The 26,061-nt window shown below is 36.6% G+C and overlaps 1 protein-coding gene across 2 annotated transcripts in view; it reads left to right on the top strand.

Annotated features, from left to right (window-relative positions):
• LOC149558056 (uncharacterized) overlaps positions 1 to 26,061 on the top strand; it is a 233,979-nt gene that overhangs the window by 15,156 nt on the left and 192,762 nt on the right. The window contains exons 2-3 of one of the 2 annotated variants that reach the window (XR_016364971.1): positions 7,375 to 7,763; positions 8,390 to 8,518. The gene's annotated coding sequence lies outside the window, so the exon portion shown is untranslated. Of the gene's footprint in view, positions 1 to 7,374; positions 7,764 to 8,389; positions 8,519 to 26,061 lie in introns of those variants that run through there. The other variant, XM_089832467.1, reaches the window with a different exon arrangement.

Genomic DNA, 26,061 nt, shown 5'->3' with positions numbered 1-26,061 from the left:
TACCTGGAACACTCAGCACTGATTATTTGAAGGATTTGAGACTCCACAAACAATCTCTACAACCTTCTCTTCAAACTTGCAAAATGGCCACACCAAAATGAGAGAGCAAAATGACAAAGCAAATGAGAGATTAGATGAATGAAATGCATCTAATAGGCCTTACTTTAGGGTTTGGCAAAAAAAATAATGAAAAAAAATAATTTTAATGCTTTTTTGGGCCACTTTTTGGCCCCACTTGCCGTGGGTCCACTTGGATTCACCCGGGTCCACGACGGGTCTGGGCAGGGTCCGCATTTTGGCTTGCGGGTCCTCCCCAAGCACGGACCCGGGAGGACCCGCAAGCCAAAATGCGGACCTTGCCCGGACCCGTCGCAGACCTAGGCTCGAATCCGGACTCGAATGAATGCTAACCCGAACCCGAGCTCTAGGGTGCGAATCCGGTAACATAGAAAATTTCGGATGAATTAGATATGTATGATTCACCCCGTTCCCAATAAGAGGTTCCTACTGAGATTCAGAGGGAGTACCCTGAAGAGACTTCAAATGAAAATGAGATCCGTCCAGAGACTCAAGCAGAGAGTCTTGACAATAATTCTAAGAGGCCACTTTGGGCAAGAAAAATAATACAGGAAGGAGATGAATTTGCTGCACCTTCAAGGACATTTAGAGAAAGAAAAAGACCTCACAAACTAACATACAATGCATTCATGTGTGAGATTCCAAACTCTGAACCTTCCAATGCTTCTGAAGCTCTCAAGCATCAAGTTTAGAAAGATGCAATGGTAGAAGAATATCAGTCAATACTAAAAAATGATGTTTGGGACATAGTTCCTAGACCTAAAGGAAAATGTGTTGTTTCATCTAAATGGCTCTTCAAAGTTAAGTATGTTGCAGATGGTAGCATTGAAAAACATAAAACCTGTTTTGTGGCTAGAGGATTCTCACAAAAGGAAGGAATAGACTTTGAAGAAACTTTTGCACCAGTTGCTAGGTATACCTTAGTCAAAGCTATAATAGCCATTGCAATAGCCAAAGATTGGAAAATTCATCAAATGGATGTGAAAACTGGCTTTCTAAATGGAACTATTGAGGAAGAAGTATACTTGGAGCAACTTGAAGGGTTTGTGACTCATGATGCTGCCTCTTATGTGTGTAAATTAAAAAGGGCTCTATATGGACTCAAACAGGCTCCCCGAGCTTGGTATGAAAGGATTGATAAATATCTACTAAGTCTTGGATTCTCCAAGAATGATTCTGATCCGAATCTTTATTTTAAAGTAACTAAAGGTGATATGTTGACTCTAATCCTTTATGTTGATGATCTTTTGATTACAGGAGAAGACTATCTCATTAATCAATTAAAGAAAGAATTGACTTCTGAATTTGACATGAACGACTTAGGGATTTTTCATTAATTCCTTGGATTGGAAGTTCATCAGAGTCAGGAAACATCTTTCTACATCAAAAGAAGTATACAGTCGATATTCTGAAAAGATTTGGAAAGTGGAACAGTAGACCTATGTCAACACCTATGGAAGCCAACTTACACAAGCTAAAGGAAACAACTGTTGAATCTAAACTTATGAAATCCCACTTTATACAGACAGATAATTGGGTCTCTAATCTACCTTGTGAATACTCGATCGAATATCTACTATGCTGTAAATGCATTAAGTCAGTTCATATGTGAACCTCGAGAAGTACATCTTGTTGCTTTGAAGCATATATTAAGATATCTTCAAGGCACTATTGGGAATGAACTTAAATATGAGAACACCAACTTGGAGTTACATAGATACACTGATTTTGATTGGGCTGGAAGTGTAAAAGATTGGAAAAACACATTTGGATGTTGTTTCAGTTTAGAATCAGCTATGATCTCGTGGATTTGCAGGAAGCAAGCTTCAATCGCTTAGAGTGCAACCGAGGCGGAATACATTGTAGTTGCAATGGGAGCAAGAGAAGCAGTGTGGCTTCAAAAATTGCTTGCGATTTCATTTTGTGAACCTCTGAAACCTACCATTATTCACTGCGATAAACAAAGTTGCATCAAGTTATCCGTGAATCTAGTATTTCATGATAGATCAAAGCATATAGAAATCCCTTACGTAAGAGACGTGGAAAGAAGAGTTATTCAATTGGGCTATATTAATACAAGTGATCAAACAGTTGACATTCTCCCCAAGCCTCTTTCAAAGGTGAAAGTTGATCATTTCAGAAAGAAACTTGGTATGGTTGAAATGTGAGTGTATGAGATTGAGTTTCACATTGTAAAATTTTGTATTAATATAAATAAAGATGTTTAAAGTGTAAACTCTTTTGTCATGTGTGTGACTCTATGACTTATGGGCCTATCCTATGTACATTATTAAAGGTGAGAATCTTTTATAATGAAATGTTCACTAACATTATAAGGTGATTACTTTATAATGATTAGACTACTATCATGATGAATATCACGTGACTTGATATTCATGAACAAGTCATGATAGTTAAAAGAACATATTAATAGATATCATGTGACATGATATCTGTAGAAGATCATAGTGTTCACTTATCACGGTGGATAATATGAGACGTAATATCTATGGATATACCGTGACCTCTTATGGTAGACATCATGAGACTTGATGCCTGTGCACACTCCATAATTGGAAAGAATATCACGAGACTTGATTTTCTTAAGTAGAACTTATATATATGTACTTTGTCTTCCCTAGCTAAGAGGGAGTGCTAAAGAATGTAGCTTCGGTCAGACATATATGTGATCATTGGTATATACATATGTATATATATATATCAGTATGATTACATTTTGTTATATATACATACATATATATAATCCATTTAAATAATATTCTGCATATGATCACTGCTTCTAACTGATGTTCATATATATAATTACATTTGAGATCATATCTCAGTAATGATCGCAATATATTCCGATCCCTATGTGTTTAAGATCATTATTGATCTGCATTATTATCTCTATCGGGCTATGATTGAAACGAGTTCATTATGGTCAGTAATTTAAGTTTAGACTTTTGTTATGTCTAACAAATACCATATCGGGTATGATAGTCATTCACCGAATAGGTGTAAGAGTGAATGGTGATTTCTCCATTCAGAGACATGCCCATTCACTCTCACACCCTTTCTTTATGTATTTATACTCGATTTGCCTGATATTGCTAGGCATCGAAATCTATTAATGCCAGCAGATCCAAAGGAACATTAGCATCACAGTTTAAAAGAACATTTCATCCATATTACTGTAGAGTATTACATATATTCTAGAATAAATCAGTTTCATTGTCATCAAAGTTTGAACCTGCAAATAAAAGCATACATCAGTCAGTACTATTTTGAAATCTGATAGAAACGATACAAATCAAATTCCATATCTAATATATGTTAATATATATATGTGTGTGTTGATGGATTTATGTTGATATCCGTAAATATGCCATTATAGGAATATCACATTGAGATGATATATCTCCATATGCTTGAGAGCATATTGTGTTCCATAACGAATCCTCCCTATATATGAGGGAGTGTTAAGATTATAGCTACAGTCGGACTGATTTAATCATAAGATACAATGTTGATGTATATGTCAAATATCATATATATAATATTATACAAGTAGAACTCTTGTATGAATCTCTTGCAAGCAATAATATCAGCTGGTCTTTCACAACCTCAAAATTGCAAATACATTGAAGAATTGTCTCCCTCCAATGCAGATGAATTGTAGAAACCCTTGTTTCTCCCAATTCCCTAGAACAAACTTCAAGCCAAGTCCAAAAAGAATACCCGCATAATGAAATTCTTTCCTTGAAGAGGCTTTATATACTTTTTTGTACTTGGTTCAATTTCCTTCATTGTACTTTAAATCATTTAAAATGATATCTATATTTTTCCAATTTCATTGAATGCTTTTGTGAATGTAAATCAAACCTATGATTAGACTGTTATGTGTTATTGAACAGATTGTCTTCCAAAGAAATAGATACAAACTAACTCCAAATGCCTAGACAGGAAGACTAAATCAACACTAACCATTGGGTCACTTCGCTATTGAAAAAGCGTAAGTGCCTTTTGAATTTATCCGGGTACAACTTCCCGTGTAAGATTTACAATGAATCAACTACACTATGATCGATAATGCTTTTAACCTGAGAGCAAGAAAGGTTTACAAACATCTATCCATAAACATGACATAGATGTGGAAAAACTGACTGACTGAAAGGAAATAAACACTAAACGACACAAAGTTCATTTACCCGAATGGTGCATTACATAATAAACAGAGAGAAAGGTGAATGGTCCTTTTCAAACACACAAGCAATTAAAGCACAAAGTCTAAAATATAACTGTGATGGTAATCATATAGATCAAACTGCATTCAGAGATAACCAAGAAAATGCAAAGATCAACATTGATTAGAGATTTAAAACACAAACTCAAAGTTTTAGTGCACTAAAAATACCCTTCTCCGAATACAACAAAAACAAAACAGACTTCGCTGTTTGATACACACAAAAACCAGTATCCAGAAAAATGTCTCCCTTCTCTCCCTGTATTCACAGTCCCTTATTCTGCTGTCGCTCAAAGTCTCCCCTAGCAAAATTCGGAAAAACTGGAACCTTTTGCTTGGCTTTCTTTTGCATATTTATCTTCCTCACTTGATGATGCTTGTCAGTTTATTATAACTGATTCTTGAAACTATCTCCTATTAGACTCTTTAATCTTTTTTTTCTCCTTCTGATAACATTCCTCACCTTTCTAATCTGATATCTTCATAAACTGTTTATGCAAAGTTTAAAAGGATATAATTCAATATTTTAAATGATATTTGGATACGTGACGTATGAATGTATTAATCTAAAATAAAAATATTGTTGATGCTGGGTGGATTAAGAATAATTCTGACATTAAAAATAGGCCTTAGTGCGGGGGGCATAAGTTTTTATCCCACCGTTGGATCTTGTTGATTTTCAGATATGTTGTCGGAATCCTAGTCATCCACGTTCTCACCGAAGCGATTTGAAAAATAATATGTGAGTCAAAAGTTATTCACTACTGTTTGAAGGTCTGTCAAACTGTCATAAATCAGAATTGCTAAGATAATGTTACCAGCACTAACCTTGTATTTCCCATCTTTGCTTCCATCCATTTGAGAGATTCATGATTTGTTGCAGCCATATTCCCATGCTTGTGTTTCAAGAATCATTTTTCTTGTTGCAACTCTTATTTACCATAACCATATCACATTCTTGAACCGGTGAACTTGAATGAATCAATTTGAATCATGAAACTATTCCTCTAAACTGATGAGTAAAGATCCAAACTTTGAACTTCCGATCTTGGACTTGTGAATCATTTTTGAAGCAATCTGAACTTTGCTGAACCAGTGAAATCTAATTCAGGTAGGAATTTGAACTGCACATCTGCACTTATAAACCTCTGAATCATTTCACATAAGGATGTGACAATGGTCTTGCACACTCTGGAAACAATCGTTTGAACACACCTGTTGTGCCATATCGAAACAATAAACATGTTTGAAATGCGGATTGAACCACTGAACCTTTGAACCATTGAACTGAGATGGCTTACAATAACCCATTTGAACCTGCTTTGAACTTAGTTCAAAGAGTTTGAGGACCCTATACTGAAAGTTTAATTACTGGGTCTATACGGGTGCCAACATTATGGTAATGCCTATCTGCACATTTGAGAATTCTAATCTATATATTTTTGCTTTCAGGTGATAATCAAAGTGGAATGGATATGAATTAAATCAATACTGAAAACTGTTTGCCAAGTCTTAATATAATTTGATCACTGGTTTGAAGTCCCGATCTGAAGAGATAGAATCATTTATGAATTTTGATGATCTAATCCCTTGGGTTTATTAATTGATTTCCAAGAGATAGTCCAGATTTTGATCAAAATATGAAGGGAAGATCATATATAGTCCCAATTTTGATCAAAATATGAGGGGAAATCCATGTATGGTTCAGATTTTGTGTATTTTTAATTTGTACAAACAAAAAATGATTTTATTGAGGATTCTAGCCATTTTGAACGTGAGAAATCATATTTTATAAAGATTTTAAGGCGCTTATGCATGGAATATGCATTTATATGGAACTTTGAACAATTTGACAAGCCAAAATTTAAATACACTAGGATTTTACGTTCAACCCACTATAACATGATCTTGACAGACTGCAATTTTGATATTCCCACTTTAAAATCATGACCTGGCTACTTGATTTTTGCATTGCCCCTCAATCTTTTAAAGCTCTAAATTGCCAAATGCAATGCCAAACTCTACCTAACCTAACAACTACGTGCAAAAGAGGGGAACCCCATTTGCAATGGGGTGATGGTGTGAAAAGGTCACAACATGAGGCAATATTGTTTTGTGGCAGCTTTGTCTATGTCAGTAATGTCAATCTAAGAACATTTGACTATGTGGATATTGCTATTATTGGTTATATATTTCTTTTCACATTTTGCATTAAATCTGAAAAGTAATTTTCAGTTGTGGGTATTGCACAATATTGAACATTGGGGCATTATTTCTTTTTACATCATTGTTGCAAACATGTCCATTGCAATATGTATCTCTGTTCTTCCTATTCTGCATTCAGAGACAAACTCAAATCAGAAAAGTTTCAACGAAAATATAGAAGATTATATATTACATTTTTGTTGGTATATTAAACACCTTGAGTTTCCTTAATGGCATTAGTTGCATTCTGAGGCTTCCCATGGTGGTGAATTGGACTTGTTGGGAAGTTTTTAAATATTATATTTAGTAAATTATGGTGCATCTTGTATCCTTTACAATCTTGTGCTATAAGGCTAGATATGGAATTCTTTTTGCAGGTCAAATATTTGTAAGATATAAATTTATCATGCCATTCTATGTTCTGTGCTGATAAGCAATTTCAGATTTGTAATTGTATTATATGTAGTGGAACATTGCTTGGGTTGTGATTGTGGTCTTTGTTCAATTTTTAGATGTATTTGTGGTTAGATTTGATATTAAGTGCTGACATTATGCTTGAGCTATGTTGTACTTCTTTTTGAAGGTTTCGTTTTATTTTTGTATTTTGTTGGGAAATTCTTCATTGCCATCTACATTTTCAGTGGGTCCTACAGGTCAGATGCTGCTATCTATTGGCTGTAACAGTCTTGCATACATAGTAAATACAAATCTATAAATGGAAAGATTGGTTAAATAATTAAATAGACACAGGCTGTTGATTGTTTGTGATTTAGTTTCTGCATAAGTTGACATTAGATACAAAATTTGGGATCACATTGCTGATTTTTTTATCATTCATATTGCAGCATACATGACTTTCAGAGAGAATCACGACTTCATTGTCCTGGAAGGCACAAACTTAAAAGGCTCTGAAGATGGTGCTTTGAATCTGAATGTAGATATTGTATATACATTGAATACTGCATCGCTATTGGTTGCAAATGCTAAAAGGTCTTTCAATATAAATGACAGAAGTGTTGAATTAGGAAAAATTGATTGGAAAAAAGCACTACTTGATAATATCAAAGTCAATGAATTAGCTTTTAAACATAACCATGTTGATGTCATGGGAGCCCTGGTGTACAACTTACCAGGGATGACTAAAAATAACAATTCTTTACAGAACCTTTTCGAGGATAGAAAGATTGCATGCTTTGGTATGATACCTGAAGATAGTTTTCTGCAATCTTGTCAGGTAGCGTCTCCTTATTTCCATAGCTACCTTTTTCTATTCTTAGGGCATGCATCCTGCTTTATATATAATCTTGATATATTTCTTATTTTTGTAAAATAGTTTATAGAAAATAAGGAAAAATGTGAAAAACTTTAGTTCGGGCCTGCACCCCAATGACTACATTTTTATTCCTATCCATTTTAAAGCTTCTTTCTAGAAAAATATGTGTTATTGGTTCCCTATTTGATTAGTCTGGATAAGTAGCAAGGGACTTTGGTTGGATTGTTTATGATGAATCCATCAGCAAGTTACAAATCCGATTTGGCCATCATTTTCCATCCTGAATGTAACATGATCACTAATTCCTGCAAACTATTTGATTTGTACCTGCTGTAGCTTTACTAATCTGTTTACCATTGCAGAGTTCTATTTCAGTAATAAAAATTCTGTGTTAGTAGATTCTCCATTTCTTTTATATGTAACTTTCCTATGGAATATTGTTCTGAATTTCTTGTAGAAATATATGATATTAAATTATTAATTCTAGATTCCAAGTGTCTTGGGAGATGTTACTTATGTCGTTGAAACTTTCCTTTGATTTGAGCTTTTTATTGGCCTCTTATTCTGCGGTTGTCCTATTAATGCAGAACCAAAATTCTGACTGCATGCCTCCAGACCTTGCAACTCCCTGTACATCAATTGAGAGATCATCAGCCTTGGATAATTTATGCAGTGAAATTTCATCAGATACACCTCGTAAAATTCTGTAGGCATTGGTAAGTCTCATAAGAGCTATGTAGTTTTAATCTCTCATACCTGCTGCCATTTATTTCAAGAAAAGAGTTTCTTGTCGATTTATAGAATTCTTTTGATTTTTCTTTTCTCATTTTGCTTCTTTCACATTTATCCACCAGAATGGCAGCATCAGATGTTTATGTGATCTTTGACAGATATTATGGATATAACACCCTTTTATGCCGTAGTTTTGGTTGATTTTCCCATGCTTAATGTTTAGTAAGTCAATTTGAGCACCGACAAAGCTAATTGTTAGGTTACTATTTTTAATATTGTCAGTGGATTCATTTTTTCGTGTATTCTTAACATTTAAGATAGTCCTATGGTTTTAAATAAATTAATGATAAGGTATTAATTAGTAAAGTTAAATTAAAGATTTAACTTTATCGTTATTTTGAATTATTACATTGAAAGAACTATAGTGGTGTCAAATATTAAAGAGAAAGTGTTTTATCTAATTGAAGGGGCCTTTTGGATACGGATGCCATTTTACGAGGGAGACTTTAAGGGTTTAATTAAAGTAAGTTATTTTGCTAGCTTGGGGATGGGGTTCTGTAGAGCTATTTAACTGAGGTTGAAGTCCATTTAAAATATGCTGGATTTGGTATTTGATATTTTTCTAGTTCTCGAAGGAGATTGCTTTTCTAAGGTTTTGCAAGGAGGAAACTCCTTACAGGGAATATCTTCCATGTTGTTGAAAGACACAATCTAGAGGATTCTTTTGCTAGAGACTTGTCTAGCTAGTTCTATGGAGACGGTGGATGTCAAAGAAAATAAGCTTTTAGAGGCAGCAATGATGCTGAAGAAAACCATGGAGCAGAAGATGGTAGTTGTCTGTGGTTCACAATTGATGATGCAACAAGTGTCTAAGTTGAAGGTTTGCCTAGTGTCATTTACACCACCATTGGAGCCTACATCTTCAGGGATACCTTCTTTGTCTCCTCTGTCTTGATTTTCTTGTCTTGTATACTTGTTTGGTTGTCATCATTCCCATTTTGTCGTACATCGTGAGAGAACTTTTTTTTTTTTGGGGGGGGGGGGGGGGGAGGGGAGGGTGATGTTGTCCAGAAAGTATAATACATGTTAAGGTGTTGTTAATATTGTTAATGTTTCTAGGGGTCAATTTTTTTGGCAAAAATGTCTCTTGAGCGACACCATGGACGACTGTTTGTTCAACATGATAGCAGGCATTACAATGGGCCTTCCAAACGACAATGACCTTTCAACAGGTTGTAATAACCCCAACAGGTTATAACTTCGTCAAACACAAAGTCTTCTTTAATTCACTTTTTTGACATTTTGTCAAACACTTTGTAAGCAAGAGATATATTGCATATCTAAATTCTATTTGCTTTCTAAATGCCAAACTTTAATAAATATGCTTGCAGAGAACACACCAAACATCTAACAATGAAGATGCAATTGTTTTTGTATAACACTAATTACAAATAGGAAAATATGCATCTACATCAATAAGACATTAGGGCAGCAAATTCTGATATAAATCAGATTACAATAGATTTAGAAATCATACAAATGCCCTAAATATCTATTCTCAAACAATGCATAATGTAGTAGATAAAAATCTGAAATTGCTCTAAAGATATGAATTTTCCTGTGGCAAATCACTGTAGCGGCATCATTGTGGCAGTGATACTGTAGCAAAGTTACTGTAGTAGCGGTATTGTAGCAAATCATTGTAGCGACAACACTATTGTCGTCAGTAAATATTGTGTAGCCGGCGGGTCTCGTCGGGAAGGTTCTTGTATGTAGCCGACAGGTCCCTTTGGGAAGGTTCTTGTATATAGCCGATGGGTCCCTTCGGGAAGGTTCTTGTATGTAGACGACGGGTCCTTTCGGGAAGGTTCTTGTTATTTAGCCGATGGGCCCTTCGGTAATTGTCATGTAGCCGATGGACCCCTTCGGGAATGTTCTTCGGAAAGTATTTATACCCCCTTCGGGAAGCATTGTAAGGAGGAGATATCAATGAAGCATAATGTACTGTTTGGCTTATGCAAATAATAATAAGAAGAGTTCTGCTGTTCATGTTCGTGTTCATTATCTGTGTGCAATTCTTAATTAACCTATGTGGTAAACATTTGGCGCCATTGCCCGATGGACCTGGTAGGATGACAGGCAAATGAAGATTAAATGCCAAATCAGTTGAACAAGAATAAGAATAAGTTGAAGGAAAAGGATGAATTACGCGCAACACAGGAAAATTTAATTTTGGCACAATAGGCTGAACGCAGACGGAGATTTCAGCAAGTTACCGATGGACACAAAAGCACTGAAGAATTGTTGGAAGAGACTCGATAGCGGCTTGATTTGGTGGAAGAAGCAAGGGAGGAGTTTCTGAACCTGCATATGCCACGGGAAGAGAATCCTGACGGAAGGAGATCGACTCGCACGACTCGAAGTGCCGAAAGAGCACCAGTGTGGAGTGACCTCTTCGTCTGAGATATACTTCCGGAACGAACAACTTCGGTTGACGAAACCTCTTCTCCACCAAACAGCGTGGAAGTTGAAAACAGCGCGGGTGTTGCAAACAACGCGGGTGTTGAAAACAGCGTGAAAGCCGAAAACAGCGTGGGTGTGTAGAACAGCGCGTGTGTGCAGAACAGCGTGGGTGTTCAAAATAGTGCGGGAGCTCAGAACAACGCGGGTGTTCCGAACAGTGTAGGTACACAACAAAACCCCCAACATACAGTGATAATGGCAGGTCCGAAAGAAAAGTTGCCTAAATTTGATGGTGATGAAGCAGCCGATCCCATTCAACATTGTAAAACATGTGAAACGATTTGGAGAGCGAATGGCATAACAGATGCGAATGAATGGGTCCAACAGTTTCCAACCACCCTACGGGGTGTTGCAATTGATTGGTTTACTGACACAGATTCGCAGAAATTAAACACTTGGGATAACATTAAGAAGGAGTTTTGTGTAGAATTTCAAATATTGCGCGATGATAATGAGATCGTCAATGAGATATTCAATACCAAGCAAAAGAAGAATGAAACAGTACGAGTCTTCACCTAGAGGTTGAAGGACTTAATTAGTAAAATGGAGAATAAGCCGGCAGATAGGCTCCAGAAAAGATGGTTCATTGAAGGCCTTCACCCGAAGCTGCGGAAAAAGATGAAGATTGTGCCACCATCGACATATACTGAAGCATACAATCGGGCATTGAAGCTTGAAAGTGAATAGAAGACAAAGAAGAAGAAGACTAGCTCATTCGATTCAGATGATGATGAGGCTTCAGGAGAAGATAGCAGCGACGATGAAGGCAGCAGCAAGAAAGTCCATTCTCTTCAGAAGGACACGTGTCGAATGATGAAAGAGTTCAAAAACATGAATAAGGAGACTAAGGGCAATGACCTCTGGTGTACGGAGTGCAAGAAAGAAGGCCATACAAAGGGATCCTGCCCAAAAGATCAATTTTGTGATATTTGCCAGAGTATGGGACACTCGGTAAAGGAATGCCCTTTCAATTTCAAAACAAGAACACCGCAGCAAGTGTTCTTGACACAGGAGGCATCCCCGTCAAGAGGGAACGGGAACACCAGTACGGAAGGTGCCACATCGGGTGGATATAGAAACAACCGACATGGTCAAAAAAACAACAACAGCGGCAACAACAATAATGACGGAAGGAGTCGAATTCAGTATGATGCGAATGGTCGGCCAATAGTTCAATACCGCGCATGCAATCTGTGGGGTCACTTTGCCCGAGAGTGCACAACGATGAACACACCGAAGCTGCTATGCCGATGGTGTGGACCTGGCGATCATTACGATGCTAAATGCCCAAAGTCTGGAGTAAACTTGATTATCGTCGGGACGGACGAGGAAGAAGTTTTGGCAATCACTCGAAAGCAGGCGAAGCTATACCCCGATCCGATGGAGGAAAAGAAGAGATTGGAGGAAGCATGGGAAAAGATCCAGAGAGCAACGCAGGTAGAAACAGCACACCTGAAGGACACGCCTGGTACTTCCGTACAGAACTGCGCAGAACAGAACATCGTATGACAAATATTGCAAGCTGAGGTACCCGTCAGGATAAATGATTTGTTGGTCACTATGCCTCAGTTCCGATCGGCACACAAACATTGTTCCTATTGCTCAACTACCAAGAGAACATGGAAGGAAGCAGGAAAGTGGAGCAAGTACAGCGGACAAAAAGGCAAAGGAGAGGGGCGTAAGTGCAGAAGATCTGATGCTCTTAGCCCTCTCATCCGGACGCCACCTGGCAGTCGTCGAAATGGGAATCCTCGGGATTGTATTGACGAAAATGATTGTGGACGGAGGGTTTGGTGTCAATGTGCTACCAGAGGATACCTGGAAAAAGTTGGGACAGCGAACATTGTGGCCACCTACCTTCCAGTTGTTAACAACTGATCAACATGGAATCAAGCCATTGGGAATACTCACACTGCAACCAGTAACGATTGGAACACAACCATTCCTATTGGACTTCGTCGTGATCCCACTGAAGCGAAGAGGATATGATGCCATTCTAGGTCGGGGTGGCTGATACAAGCCAAGGCGAAGCACGATTGGAAGAAAAATACTTTATCACTTGAAAGAAAAGGCCGGAAGTATGTCATCGATCTACACACTCAGATGGTTGGAGACGAAGCTCTATCGTCGGATTCCGAAGGAGAAGAGGATGAGAGGAGGCAGAGTAGGGAACCTGATCAGGAGGGAGTCCTACGATTGGAAGGAGATGACGATCTGGATTCAGTAAATGGTCTTTACTACTGGCAGATGAAGGATTACGAGCTCTTTCCGAGTTGTAATATGCTAAGGATCGACGAAGGTAAGAAAGAAGGAAATGAATGTCCAAAGGAACACAGACAAGCCGAAGAAGGAAAGGCGGGTATGACTAAAGCTAAAGGAAAGAACATACAGTACGAACCCAAAAGAAGGAAAGATTCTATTGTACGACTGCGTAGGAAGAAATTATTACGTCGAACCACAGATATAGTAGAAAGGTATCGGCAGCAAAGAAGACACACGATACGGTTTGCACAGGCAACAAAGAGGAAGGGTTCAATAAAAGTTGTAGCAGTATAAAGTGAATGTGTTATTGACGGTCAAAAGGGGCAACTGATGGAGTCCATGGTACGAAGCTTCGGGAACAAACTAGGCGATATGGAAAACTTGAGGGAGAGATCGTGTAAGTTAAATAAGCCTCGACTATTGCAGGCACAATGGGCCACAGAGGTAACGCGGAACAGGCGCAAGGCGTGGCATGATAAGCACCTGAAATTGAACAGGTTCCAACCAGGTCAGTGGGTGTTGGAATATGACAGAAGGAACGAATTTAAACTAGGAAAATTCAAAGTCAGATGGGCTGGGCCATACCAGATTCAGGAGGTAGGCGACCATGGAGCAATAAAATTGTGGACTGTGGATGGACAAGAAGTGCTGCAGGCAGTGAACGGGTCGAGGCTAAAGATGTACCATGCTAGGAAGACTCTGTCGTCGCAGAATGAATTTTGAACGACTCCTTCGTCGTTGCAGAATGGCGAAGTTGGGATGGAAAATTGAGTCTGCTGTTCTGAATTTGGAAAAAAAAAAAGAAAAAAAAAGAAAAAAAAGAAAAAAAGAAGAAAAAAAGGTGAGTGTACGGCCTCTAAGTTACTTGAGCATGCACTGTACAGTCTACCGTACGGCGTACAGATATTGGAGAATATTATTGGCGACTTACAAATCACCGTACGGATTTTGGGGAGTTCTCTTCACCGTACGGATTTTGCAAGGAGGAATGCCTTTGCTGTACGGATTTCGAAGTTATCTAGAAGATGCAACCTGGCATTATATGGCAAATTGGGGTCTGTGAAGGATAGATTCATATAGCTGGTCGTATGGATTTTGAAGAAGACATTGAATCCCAGTTTTGGCGTAGGGATTTCCTTCCTAGTTTATCGTACAGATTTAAAGAATAGCGTTTGGCCTATGGATTTGAACAATATGGTACCTGATCACCACTGTACGGATTTAAAAAGTTAAGTGTCCCACCGTACGAACTTTCAAGTAGGGTTAAGATATTTCAATTCTCATCATTAATGCGTCCGTATGGCAATATATCTGAGGTGTCCATATGGCAAGTTTCTAGAAGGATATTTGATGCGTTTGTACAACGATCTTATCAAATGAGCACCGTACGACTTCTTCTAAAAGTTTGATGTCTGCACGGACCTTGCAGTTAAGAGCAGCAAAAATGTATATCTCTGAATGCAACCATACGGGTAGTAGCAGTATTTGATTTTGACTAGCGTACGGCCATGGGAGTGTAGCATATGAGCAGAAAGAAGCAGTTAGAAAGGAAGGGCAGAAGAAAGCAGTTAGAAGGGAAAGGAGCTTTAAAAAATAAAATAAAAAAAAAAGGTCGACAAATCAAGAATGCTCAGAATGAGTATTAGATGATGCCATAGGGAAGGGGAAGCACCAGCGATTGCCAGAAAGAGTGTAGAATTGGTAGAAAATGACATAAATATTGTGTTCCGTGCATTTTTCTGTGGGCTTTAGAGTGTTAATTTGGTCTTGCGGCGAGGGGCGCTGCCCCTCAACCCCGCCGTGGGCGTTGCCCCCTGGACCCCCAGTCGTTGCGGATATTAGTCGTGGGAAGTGTGACCAGTTGATGAAACCTGGAGCTACTGTAGGCATAGTGTGCCAGATGTGGAAAGATCTACGGAACAAGCATTTCGAGAGGGGTGTTACACTTGGAGTAGGTGTTGGCCGTGAAGCTTGTCTTGGTGGATGCAGAGAGAGCTCGGGAGGAGTCGATCATCCAATTGAAGGCACTTCAGTGACACTTGGCTTAGTGGACCCAAAGTTGGAAGCAGAGCAAGCGGCATAGGTGGCTATCAAGGTCAGCTTGACTAAGGAGACAATGTGTTTTGGAAACCAGTTTGGCGCAGGCACAGGATGAATGTGAGAGTGATGTGGCAGGTCAATATTGTGGTATTAGTTGTTTGAGTTTTGTTCTGTAGTCGTCAGGAGACGACTTTTCTCTTTGGGGGGGATGATATCGTCGGTAAATATTGTGTAATCGACGAGTCTCGTCGGGAAGGTTCTTGTATGTAGCCAACGGGTCCCTTCGGTAAGGTTCTTGTATATAGCCGATGGGTCCCTTCGAGAGGGTTCTTGTATGTAGCCGACGGGTCCTTTCGGGAAGGTTCTTGTTATGTAGCCGATGGGCCCTTTGATAATTGTCATGTAGCCAACGGACCCCTTCGGGAAGGTTCTTCGGAAAGTATTTATACCCCATTCGGGAAGCATTGTAAGGAGGAGATATCAATGAAGCATAATGTACTATTTGGCTTATGCGAATAATAATAAGAAGAGTTTTGCTGTTCGTGTTCATGTTCATTATCTGTGTGCAATTCTTAATTAACCTATGTGGTAAACCACTGTAGCAGTGGTACTGTAGCAAGTTACTATAGCAGTGTCCTTGTAGCAGCGATACTATAGCAGCAATACTGTAGCAATATCCAACTTATTCCTTACCCCAAAAATCAGAATTTCTATATGGTGAGATCAATCATGGAACACAGGATTCACTAAGAGCTTGATACAACTTTGATTGTCACAGCAGATAGTGGTAGGCTTCAGGGTTCACCAAATAGTCCCACAATCAACTTTTTGAGCCATATTGCTTCTTTAGCTCCCATAGAGGCTACAATGTATTCTGCTTCTATAGAACTTTATACTACTGAAGACTGTTTCTTGCTTATCCAAGAAATCATGGCTGATTCCAAATTGAAGCAACATCCCGAGGTACTTTTTCGATTAGTCACACTTCCAACCCAATCAAAATCTGATTATCCAAGTAGATCTAAGTCAACCTCTCCATATTTGAGACCATATCCAATAGTACCTTGGCTGTGGTTCACACATAAATTGATTCAAGGCATTCACAACAAAGTAAATGTTAGGTCGAGTGTTAATCCGATAAGTTGTTTACAAAGGGTAGGATTTGCAAATCAAGATTCTGTTGCTGTCTCCTTTAACTTTTTGGAAGTTAGTTTCCATGAGTGTGGACATAGGTCTACAATTTAGCATCTCAAATCTTTTCAAAATATCAACAATGTATTTTCCTTAATTTAGAAAAATACTATCAGGTTTCTACCAGACTTGCAAACCTAGGAAGTAATGTCAAATACCCAAGTCCTTATCAAATTCTGAAGCCAAATCTCTTTTGCATTGAACAATAAGGTGATCTCCTACAATCAGTTGGTCATCAACGTATAGAATTAACATTAACATGTCACTTTTAACAATTTTAAAGAATAGATTTGGATCTACATCATTCTTTGAGAAACCTAGTTTCCTAAGATGGCTGTCAATTCTCTCATACTAGGCTTGGGTAGCTCCTTTAAGTGTGTACAGGGATTTCTTTAGTTTGCATACTTGGGAGGATGCATCATGGATCACAAAACCTTCGAGTTGTTCTAAATAAACTTCTTTTTTGACAGTCCCATTCAAGAATGTAGTCTTTACATCCATCTGGTGTATCTTCCAACCTTTAGCTGCAAAATGGCTATGACTTCTCTAACATAAGTATATCTGGCAATATGTGCAAATGTCTCCTTGTAATCAATTCCTTCCTTTTGAGAGAAACCTCTAGCCACAAAACATGCCTTCTGTTTCTCTATACTGCCATCTGCAACATGTTTGATCTTGAAGAGCCATTTGGAGGAGACAACAAATTTCCCTTCAGGTCTAGGTACTATATCCCATACACTATTTTTCAGGATGGATTGATACGCTTCTGTCATGGCATCTTTTTTTCATGTTTGATATTTAAGAGGTTCTTTTACACTAGTAGGTTATGAGTTTATAATCTTGTTTATTAGAGCTACATAGTTTGCAAATTTGTTAGGCCTTTTGCTTTCTTTGAATGTCCCTTTGGGTGCTGCAAAAATTTCTGCTTGCTCAATAATTTTTCTAGCCCAAAGAGGTCTTTTCTTGTTATTGTTTTGATTTTCCTCTTGATGCTTCCTATGAGTCTCAAGATCAGTTTGGATTTCATTAGAGCTTTCTTTTGGTTGCTCCCTTTTAGGCTCAAAAGTAGCTTCTTCCCTATAGCTTGTATTACCATCTCAAATTCATGAAAAATAGTTAGAATTCCTTGCTTTTGGAAGTCTTTGTGCCCCAATGGTAGAGGTTATTCTTATAGGATAAGTTAAAACAAGTAGAGCCAAATTGGTAAGCTTTCAATCAGCCTTTGAGTTGGTGTTAGAGAAAAAAAAGTTAATTTAATTTCATTAATTAAATTACCTTTTTCTCCCTTCTTAAGATTTCGCTTTATGCACTTTTTGCATTCTCTATTTAATAATTAGTTAGTAATTATTAAATAGTTTTTTCTTTTAGGTTATCCTTTGTAACTTTTCAGGTTACCCTTTCAGGTTTCGATCTCCTTTTATAAGGATTGATCTTTTGTAATAATTAATATCTTTTCTTTATCTGAGAATACAATTTGCATGTTTTCAGATCAAACCCTTGCCTCCTCTTGTCTTTTTCTTCTCTGTGACAGGTTTTCTACATGCAGGTATTTGAGGGCTTCGTGGATTTGATTTGTGTATTTTCTCAAATCCTTTAGTGTTGATTTATTAGTATCACCTTTTCCAACAACTAGATAGAAGTGTAGTTAGAGATTTCATCTTGCCCATTACTCGTTCCGCGGGTAAGTGGATTCTTTTATGAAAGCTAAAAGGAAAGGATATTGGTAATACCCTTTCAAATCTCTCAACTTCTTGCTTACATTGAGTTGATGCAAGGAATGGTGAGAAGGGGGAGCCTTCCCTTTAAGGTAGTAGAGGCTCTGTCTTAGACGCTATGCCTGGTCTACCTATTTTGCGACTGGATTTTACCTTAAACTGTTGGTTGCAAAATATCCACCCAATAGACAGCGCACCCACCTCCCAGAAATTATAGAACTCATAATTGGGGCAAGTGTCCATGTAATAACCCCAATCGGTTCTCACTTCAACAAACACCAATTTCCATTGCTAATCATTTGTGACATTTCGTCAAACACTTTGCCAACAATTTCTGACATTGCTGTTGATAAATCCTAAGGCAACTTTCTGTGATCAATAGTGCAATGTAATTTCTTTTTTTGATTTTTAATGCTTTTTCTATTTTGAATTTTTGGATATATATTTAGGAGAGAAATGATAGTACTAAATATTTACCGAATTACTAATAGGCGAATACTGAAATAGATTCAATTGCAATTTTATTATGCAAGTCCAATAGATATTCCACATGTGAATTAGAAAAAAACCATGGAACTTGTAGAACTCCATCTTGAAGTGACTTTTAACAGTTAACCCCCTCCCCCCCCCCCCACGCAGGTCTGATCGCAGCTTTTAGCAGTCCCAGTATTACCTAATATGTTTTCTATTTGATCACCTAACAGCTGTTACACATCCCAATGTTGCACAATAGTCACTGACGACACTCTTTACACCCATGATAGGCACTAATATTGCATCTGCTGTCTACTGAACAAACACAACTCCAGTGATTGTTGCTTATGCTCCAAACATGCACATGCCCCTAAAGAACAAGTTGCAGGCCCTTAAAACTGAATGCAAGCCTTCCGAGTATGAATGTAACCCTGTAGAAGATAAAAAACTTCCTTAGAAGGTGATGACAGCTTGTGAACTCCCCCTCCACAAATTGCAGCCTAAATGTGGTTAAGTCACCAAGTCGTCAATACCTTCTTAGCAACAACACAAACAAAAGGAAGACACCAAATTTGAGGATGCCAATTCTTAGAGATTTAATCCACAATATGTCACCTATGGATTATATGCGCAACGCAAAACCAACCCCTTATACCTCAACAAAGGAATTGAAAGATTCATGCTCAAAAACCCTCGCATAGGCAACAAAACTAAAATAGACAATTGGATGCTTTTCTCATCAATGGGCTCATATTTATAATCTCCAAATGCCACAAGTTTCCAAAATGTGATTTCACTTAAGAAGCTTCCTCATCGCAATATCATTTTATAAAGTTTAAATATGATAAAGTACCTTATTATAATGTAAATTTTTTAATTATTAATTAATACGAACTTGTGCAATAAATATTTTCATCCATTGTAGGCAATGACGAACTAGTGCCACTATTTGCACTAGCAAATATGGCAATTGCCTGAATTGGACTTACTAAAAATAGTAATCCCACCACTGAGATCCTCAAATTACACTGTCAGCTCACGAAAGTCGCTGTAACAAACGAATTTTCTTGACATAACTAATAACTGATAACAAGTAGAAAATAAATTAATTATTCAACAAACTTCCAAACATAAGATCTATTTCATGAGATATTAGCTGAAATAATGATTAACTGAAATAACGATTAGCTGAAATAAGGATCTTCTAACATTCTTTGTAAAAAAGTAAGTACATTGCTACCATTTTACTATGATGCAAGAGGAAAAACAAATTCATAGCAGGGACACAAAAAGAACATACTAAAAGTAACTAGTGGGTCTTCAACTAGTTGTGCAAGCCTCAGCTTTCGGATAAGAGGGGAATCATTGACTTAGACTTAACCTCCCAACCGCAAACCATATTCATCCCCACACAATCTTTTGAAAAGAAAGGCCCTCCCTACCTTGGGGCTAGGCTTGGGGTACCACTAGTTTAATCTTAGAATGTCCGCACAGTTATGGATGAACATGTCTGGATAATTGACACTATTGACATCTTGTGATCTTAAGAAAGCAAGCATGCCTGGAACGACCTTGGCCAAGGTTTTTGGATGGGTTTAAATACCTGATCACCACCGCTCGACTTGTCAATAGGGAACAATACAAATGGACATGCATAAGCTACCATATGATTCCTTTTTAAAAATTATATATATTTGTTATGTCACATTTGATTCTGTTTCATGTTATTGCGGATTTCTCTCTCACCTCTTCACTCTCTTCCTTGGCCATACAACCGGGTGAGTCCCAGGTGTTTAAATCTTAGAGTAATTCAACTCTTTTGTTGAGCCTCAATTGGGGTAAGAATATTGCAAATTTCAGTATATCAAAATAATCTTAATGAGCTTGCAAGGAAATATAATTTGATTCTGAAAATTCTTCAGTAAAAAAAGGGTGTATGAACTTATCATGTTTGATTGGTCTTGACTCAACACAGAAAGATTAAACTCATTGACTATCTATTTGATATTGCAGTACAAAGGTAAAGTACAGAATTTCATGGACATATTCCCTTCTACTGTAATTTTGAAAGCAGTTTTAGAAAAGAAAAAAAACATGTTTCAATCTAAATTGAAAGGCGGGTCACATAACTTGGTCTGAAATGAAGAAACGTGAGCCTTGGCTTGACACTAAACAACGAGTTCCTTTAACGTGAGCAATCTGAATGCAAAACTCAGAGTAGATATGAATTACGACTTTCAGCAAAATGGTGGAACATGGAAATAACGTAGAAAAGAGTAGAGGTAATTCGTGTGGAAGGAATAATAATAATAATGTCTTTGGTTTCTCTGGGCTTCCATAAAATAAAGAGGCATTTGTAGATAGCAAAGGCTTCTAAGAAGTCGTAACTCTTGAACGGTTAAAAGATTTGTCTTCTTGAATCGCCGATATCATATGCCAAGTGTACATTTTGACCTCTTATAAGGAAATTAATAAATATGGAAAAGAATTTGAAGGTTATAAATCAAAAGGATAATTTATAAGCGTATTTATTTACTTGCACGTAAATACATTTTATTAAGATGGCACCATATTAAATGTTAATTCAAGGTTGTATCTTGTAAATAAGTATATCTAAATACATGCTTCATCTGGAAGATTATTTTATCTTCTTGTACACGCATTTAAATGTACGTATTAAATAGATAAAATCTTTTATAAAAATCATACTCTGGTGTCACCTTTATTTTTATATCTACGTGCATGTACATAAATATGTATTATAATGAAGTGATGGAAATGTCAATCATAATCCAATAAAGGTATGTATTTTAATTAAGTTAAGAACAGTAATGTTTTTAATGTTTCTCTAATAGATCATGCATGTCCAATGATTGTATCGTGCTATACAAGTGGCTAGGTCTTTACCAAGATAGTTAGAGGTCATACTTGTCGGTCAGATAAATGGACCAAGGTAATACCCCGTTCTGTGGATCCTGTTAAGCAATGCTTATCACCTTCATCTACTCCTGCAATCACCTAAACAACATTTTCCACAATAATAAGTTCCATGGTAAATCCATGATAACATTTAACATAGATATTAGCAAGGAATTTAACCATAATTTTGAGACCAAGCAACTGCTAACTACTATTATCATCATATGACAAATAATAGATACACTCATCATCATTAAACAGTTAGACAAAGTAATTGACGGAAAACAATTTCATAGGATACAATAGTTATTTTCAACTACCCTTTTCACATGATTAGGAGAGGAAAATTTATTCAACCCAACTACTATCATAATTTTTTAAATTAAGTCAAAATTTGGGATGTAATAGTTGTTCTGATGAGTTCACTCAATCAACTGTAGGAGCTTGCTACAAATGGGGATATTACAATTTGTAAACAAACAATAGAGGTGGAGGAAGTATTCCAATCATGCAAACATTGCTTTGTCTTGCATTTTGTCACCACAAAATGCAGGTAATAGTACGAAACTTTTTCAAACTAGTTTCACATTTCTCTAGGTTGAATTTGTTATTTATTTGGTTAATGTTGAGCGATCAATTAACTCCAATTCATATAATCAATTCTTTTACTAAAGGCTTTCGTCAAGTCTTTTCCATTTTGCTGTTTGTTGAGCCTATACTTGATTTTGAGGCCTTCATCGTCCTTTTCTTCGTTTTTAAGTGTGTGTTTGTTGATTTTTAGTCCTTTGGTTTTTCTCAAGTCATGCGTTTGGTTCTTCCTTCGGTTTGATTCATCTTAAGGCTCAATCCGAGTTGGCAATCAAAAGATATGACCAATTTAGTGCCCAAAAAGTGGACCCTTTTGATGCAACTGCATGAATTAAAATTTTTTTGTTATATTTTTAAATTTGACATTCACTTTTTGAAAAATATAACTTAAATTCACTTTATGTTATGTTTTTAAGCTACTTTATCATTTAAATTTTCACTTAAAGTAACTATAGTGCACTTTATGTTATATTTTTAAGTTGAGTTTGTTTTTTAATTTTTCACTTAATTGACTATATTAACTATATAGTTCAATTTAATTTTTGATACTTAAATCAAATGCTCTAGTACATATTGTTTATTAAATGATATTTGCACATTATATTGTTTTTTTTTGATCCGTAAGAGGCCGAAGCCAATATTAATTATTATGTGTTGTGATTAATTAATTTAATTTAATTATTAAGTGTGAGTAGATTTGAACCCAAGACCTTTTCGATAGAAGACTCACAATTTACTGTTGTGTTGTAGGCTCTTGCCTATTTGCACATTATATTGTTAATATGATAATGTAAATATTATTTATGTGCCGTTTAGGTGATATTTCATTAAAATTAAATTGACATATGCTTAATTGATAATTTAAGTTGTGTGCAACATGTAAATATGCAATTGCACCTAAAAGGTGCATTTTGGCCTTTGGATTGCATAGGCAAGTTTCAAATACATGTAATTGCACCTAAAAGGTGTGTTTGTCCAAAGACCTTCAGGTGCATCTCTTAAACCCGTTTTTGGGCAAAAAACATGTTTTTAAAATATGCAAATGCACCTAAAAGGTGTGTTTTGGTCTTGAGAAAGCCCATTGCATGTTCTTAAAACATGTAATGGCTTCTAAAAGGTACATTTGGGTCAATTATGCATATTTAAAACATGTAATCACACAAGAAAAGTCCGTTTTGCATTCAACTTCATGCATTTGCCCTTCCAAACCCTGTTTTTGAGGAATTTCATGACATTGGCTTCCAAGAACCCATTTTTGGCGATTTCTCCTAGATTTCTCTATGAAATGACTTGAAATCTTTCCCTTAAGAGGTTTTTTTTTCTTTTGAATGCTTTTCCATGCATTTGGTGTCCCTATACATATCATAAATGATTTGTGTTGACTCATTTTGGACTCATGTTTTGATGAAAAACTTCCAGATTTGAAGGTTTTGCAAACTCGTTTGGGCCCCAATAGAAGTCATTTTGGCATTTCATGATGTATACAAGGGATAAGAACCACGTTTTTCCATTCTAGAGTGAAGATCGACTTATGCAATGCACTTGGAAGTCCACATTTTTACGCATAAATGTCCCAAAACTTGCATTTAACAAAAAACTTTGGAGTTGGGAGGCTTTTTAGGGCATGTTTTTGGCATTGTGCATAGAAAACGTATATTTGGGTGCTCATTCGAATTCCTCTTTGCAAGGTTGAAGAAATCCAAGTTTGTTTGAGAATGTTTCAACATTGGAGTTTCTTTCTCCTTTATTTTTGGCACACAATCATCATGTAAGTGGATATTTTCCTTGATAATTAATTTGTGCTTATCTTGCTGATTTTGTGCATGCTTTAGCGTGATGCTTCACACTTGTTGATTTTGATGTCATGGAAAGTGCATTTTTCCTTTAAAAATGATGAAATGGTTCATTTTCATGTTTTTGGTTTTTTCGCAAACTCCAAATTTGAATTTGCATGCTGAAGTAGCTTATTTGTTGACATCTTTGAGTCTTTTGCCAAAGGTACATTTTTCTTTAAGTTTATTTTTGTGTTTTGTGTGTTTGCTTTTTTCTTTTTCTTCATTTTGAAGAAGGTGCAAGCTCTTTCCCAAGAGCTTGAACATGTTTCATTTCACTCCACCATCTATTTCATGCAAGAGCGTCATTTCATTCCATTTCCATCTTTGCATGTCATAACGCTTCACATCTCATTTTTCATATGTAATTCATGTATTTCCATCCATCATCCACATGTACATGTAATCTCATTTTCCATTTCCATTTTCAGTCACCCCACTTTTTGCCTCCAATCATATGACATGATTACATGTTATTGCATCTCTAGAACCCGTTTTTGACTAAAAGTCACTTTTTAAAAGTCAAAAAATGTCATGCAAATGTTTTCCAATGTACTTTGACTTCACTTTTCCTCAAAGATGTCTATAAAGTTCACTTAGCCTCAAGTCACATTGCATTTCCGTCTTTCCATATGCACTTACACTTCATGAGCAAAATACATGTTATTTCACTTCCTTTGCCATAAAGCATTTCATCTCATTTTTCACACGCACGTACATATAAGCTCATTCTCCATCCACAATTGCATGTCATCTCACTTTCCAATTGTCATGTCCCCGTTTTGGAGGCAATTTGATTTAATTAATTTAATTAATTAGGTTGTCCAAAATAATGAATATTTTATGAGGATGACTAATTAATTATTTTAATTAAATAAATAAGTGGTATTAAGTTAATTATTTATAAAGTTATCAAATAAATAAATATTAAAAGGTAACTTTATATTTAATTAATTTAATAAAGTGACTTGAATTATAAAATATTTTATAAAGTCACTTAATAGATAAAATAAAATAATGTTCTAGAAGCTTCTGGAGAAAGTGGAGGAAAAAGAATAAATAGGCACCCTAGGCTTCATTCTAATCATCTAGATTTGTTGTTGTTGATGTTGATGTTTGTTGATGTGCATTGTGGAGCCTAGGGTTTCTGCAATAGTCACAACTGGCCATTGAGAACGAAAACTCTCAATTGGTACGCAATTTTGAGGGTGTGAAATATCACTTGAATTATTGCAGCTGGGAGGAAGATACTTCAGTCTTCTATTTGTGCTACATTGAGAAAAAATATTTGTGGCCATTGAGAACGAAAACTCTCAATTGGTACGCGATCTTGAGGATGTGAAATATCACTTGAATTATTGCAGCTGGGAGGAAGATACTTCAGTCTTCTATTTGTGCTACATTGAGGAAAAAATATTTGAGTACAAAAAGCAGGCCGAAAAAGCAGTTTGAAAAAGCAGGCTGAAAAAGCAGTTCGAAAAAGCAGGCCGAAAAAGCAGTTCGAAAAAAGCAGGCTGAAAAAGCAGTCCGAAAAAAGTAGGCCGAAAAAGCCGAACCGAAAAAGTAGGCCAAAAAAGTAGGTCCGGAAAAGCAATCCAAAAAAAAGAAGAAGAAGCAATCTGAAAAAGCAAAGAAAATTATTACAGCCATTTACAATCAGGGGCGGCAGCTAGAGAGGCACGACTTGGGCACTTGAGGAGGTTATCTTCTGTTCAGTGGTATTGCAATACATCTATTCTCTAAGGAAACTTCATATGCCAGGTCTGATGTGTATTTTTATAGTTGCCTTTCACTATAGAGTGCTGTTGTAATTGTCATTTCGTATCCGACCTATCATTCATTAATAGATACATCATTCATTTTTACATTTCTCACAATGGTATCAGCAATCCATGGCTTTAGTTGTATTTAATTATGCATGTGAATAGCGTACTGCTGTAGGGGAGTAATGAAGTTAGATATTTAGTATTGCATTAGTTTTCA

Source organism: Cupressus sempervirens, chromosome 5, assembly GCF_028749045.1.
Source record: "Cupressus sempervirens isolate cs-2001-9-10 chromosome 5, ASM2874904v1, whole genome shotgun sequence".
Taxonomy (NCBI): domain Eukaryota; kingdom Viridiplantae; phylum Streptophyta; class Pinopsida; order Cupressales; family Cupressaceae; genus Cupressus; species Cupressus sempervirens.
Note: the sequence above shows the minus strand (reverse complement) of the source record. Positions and strands in the feature narration are given on the sequence as shown.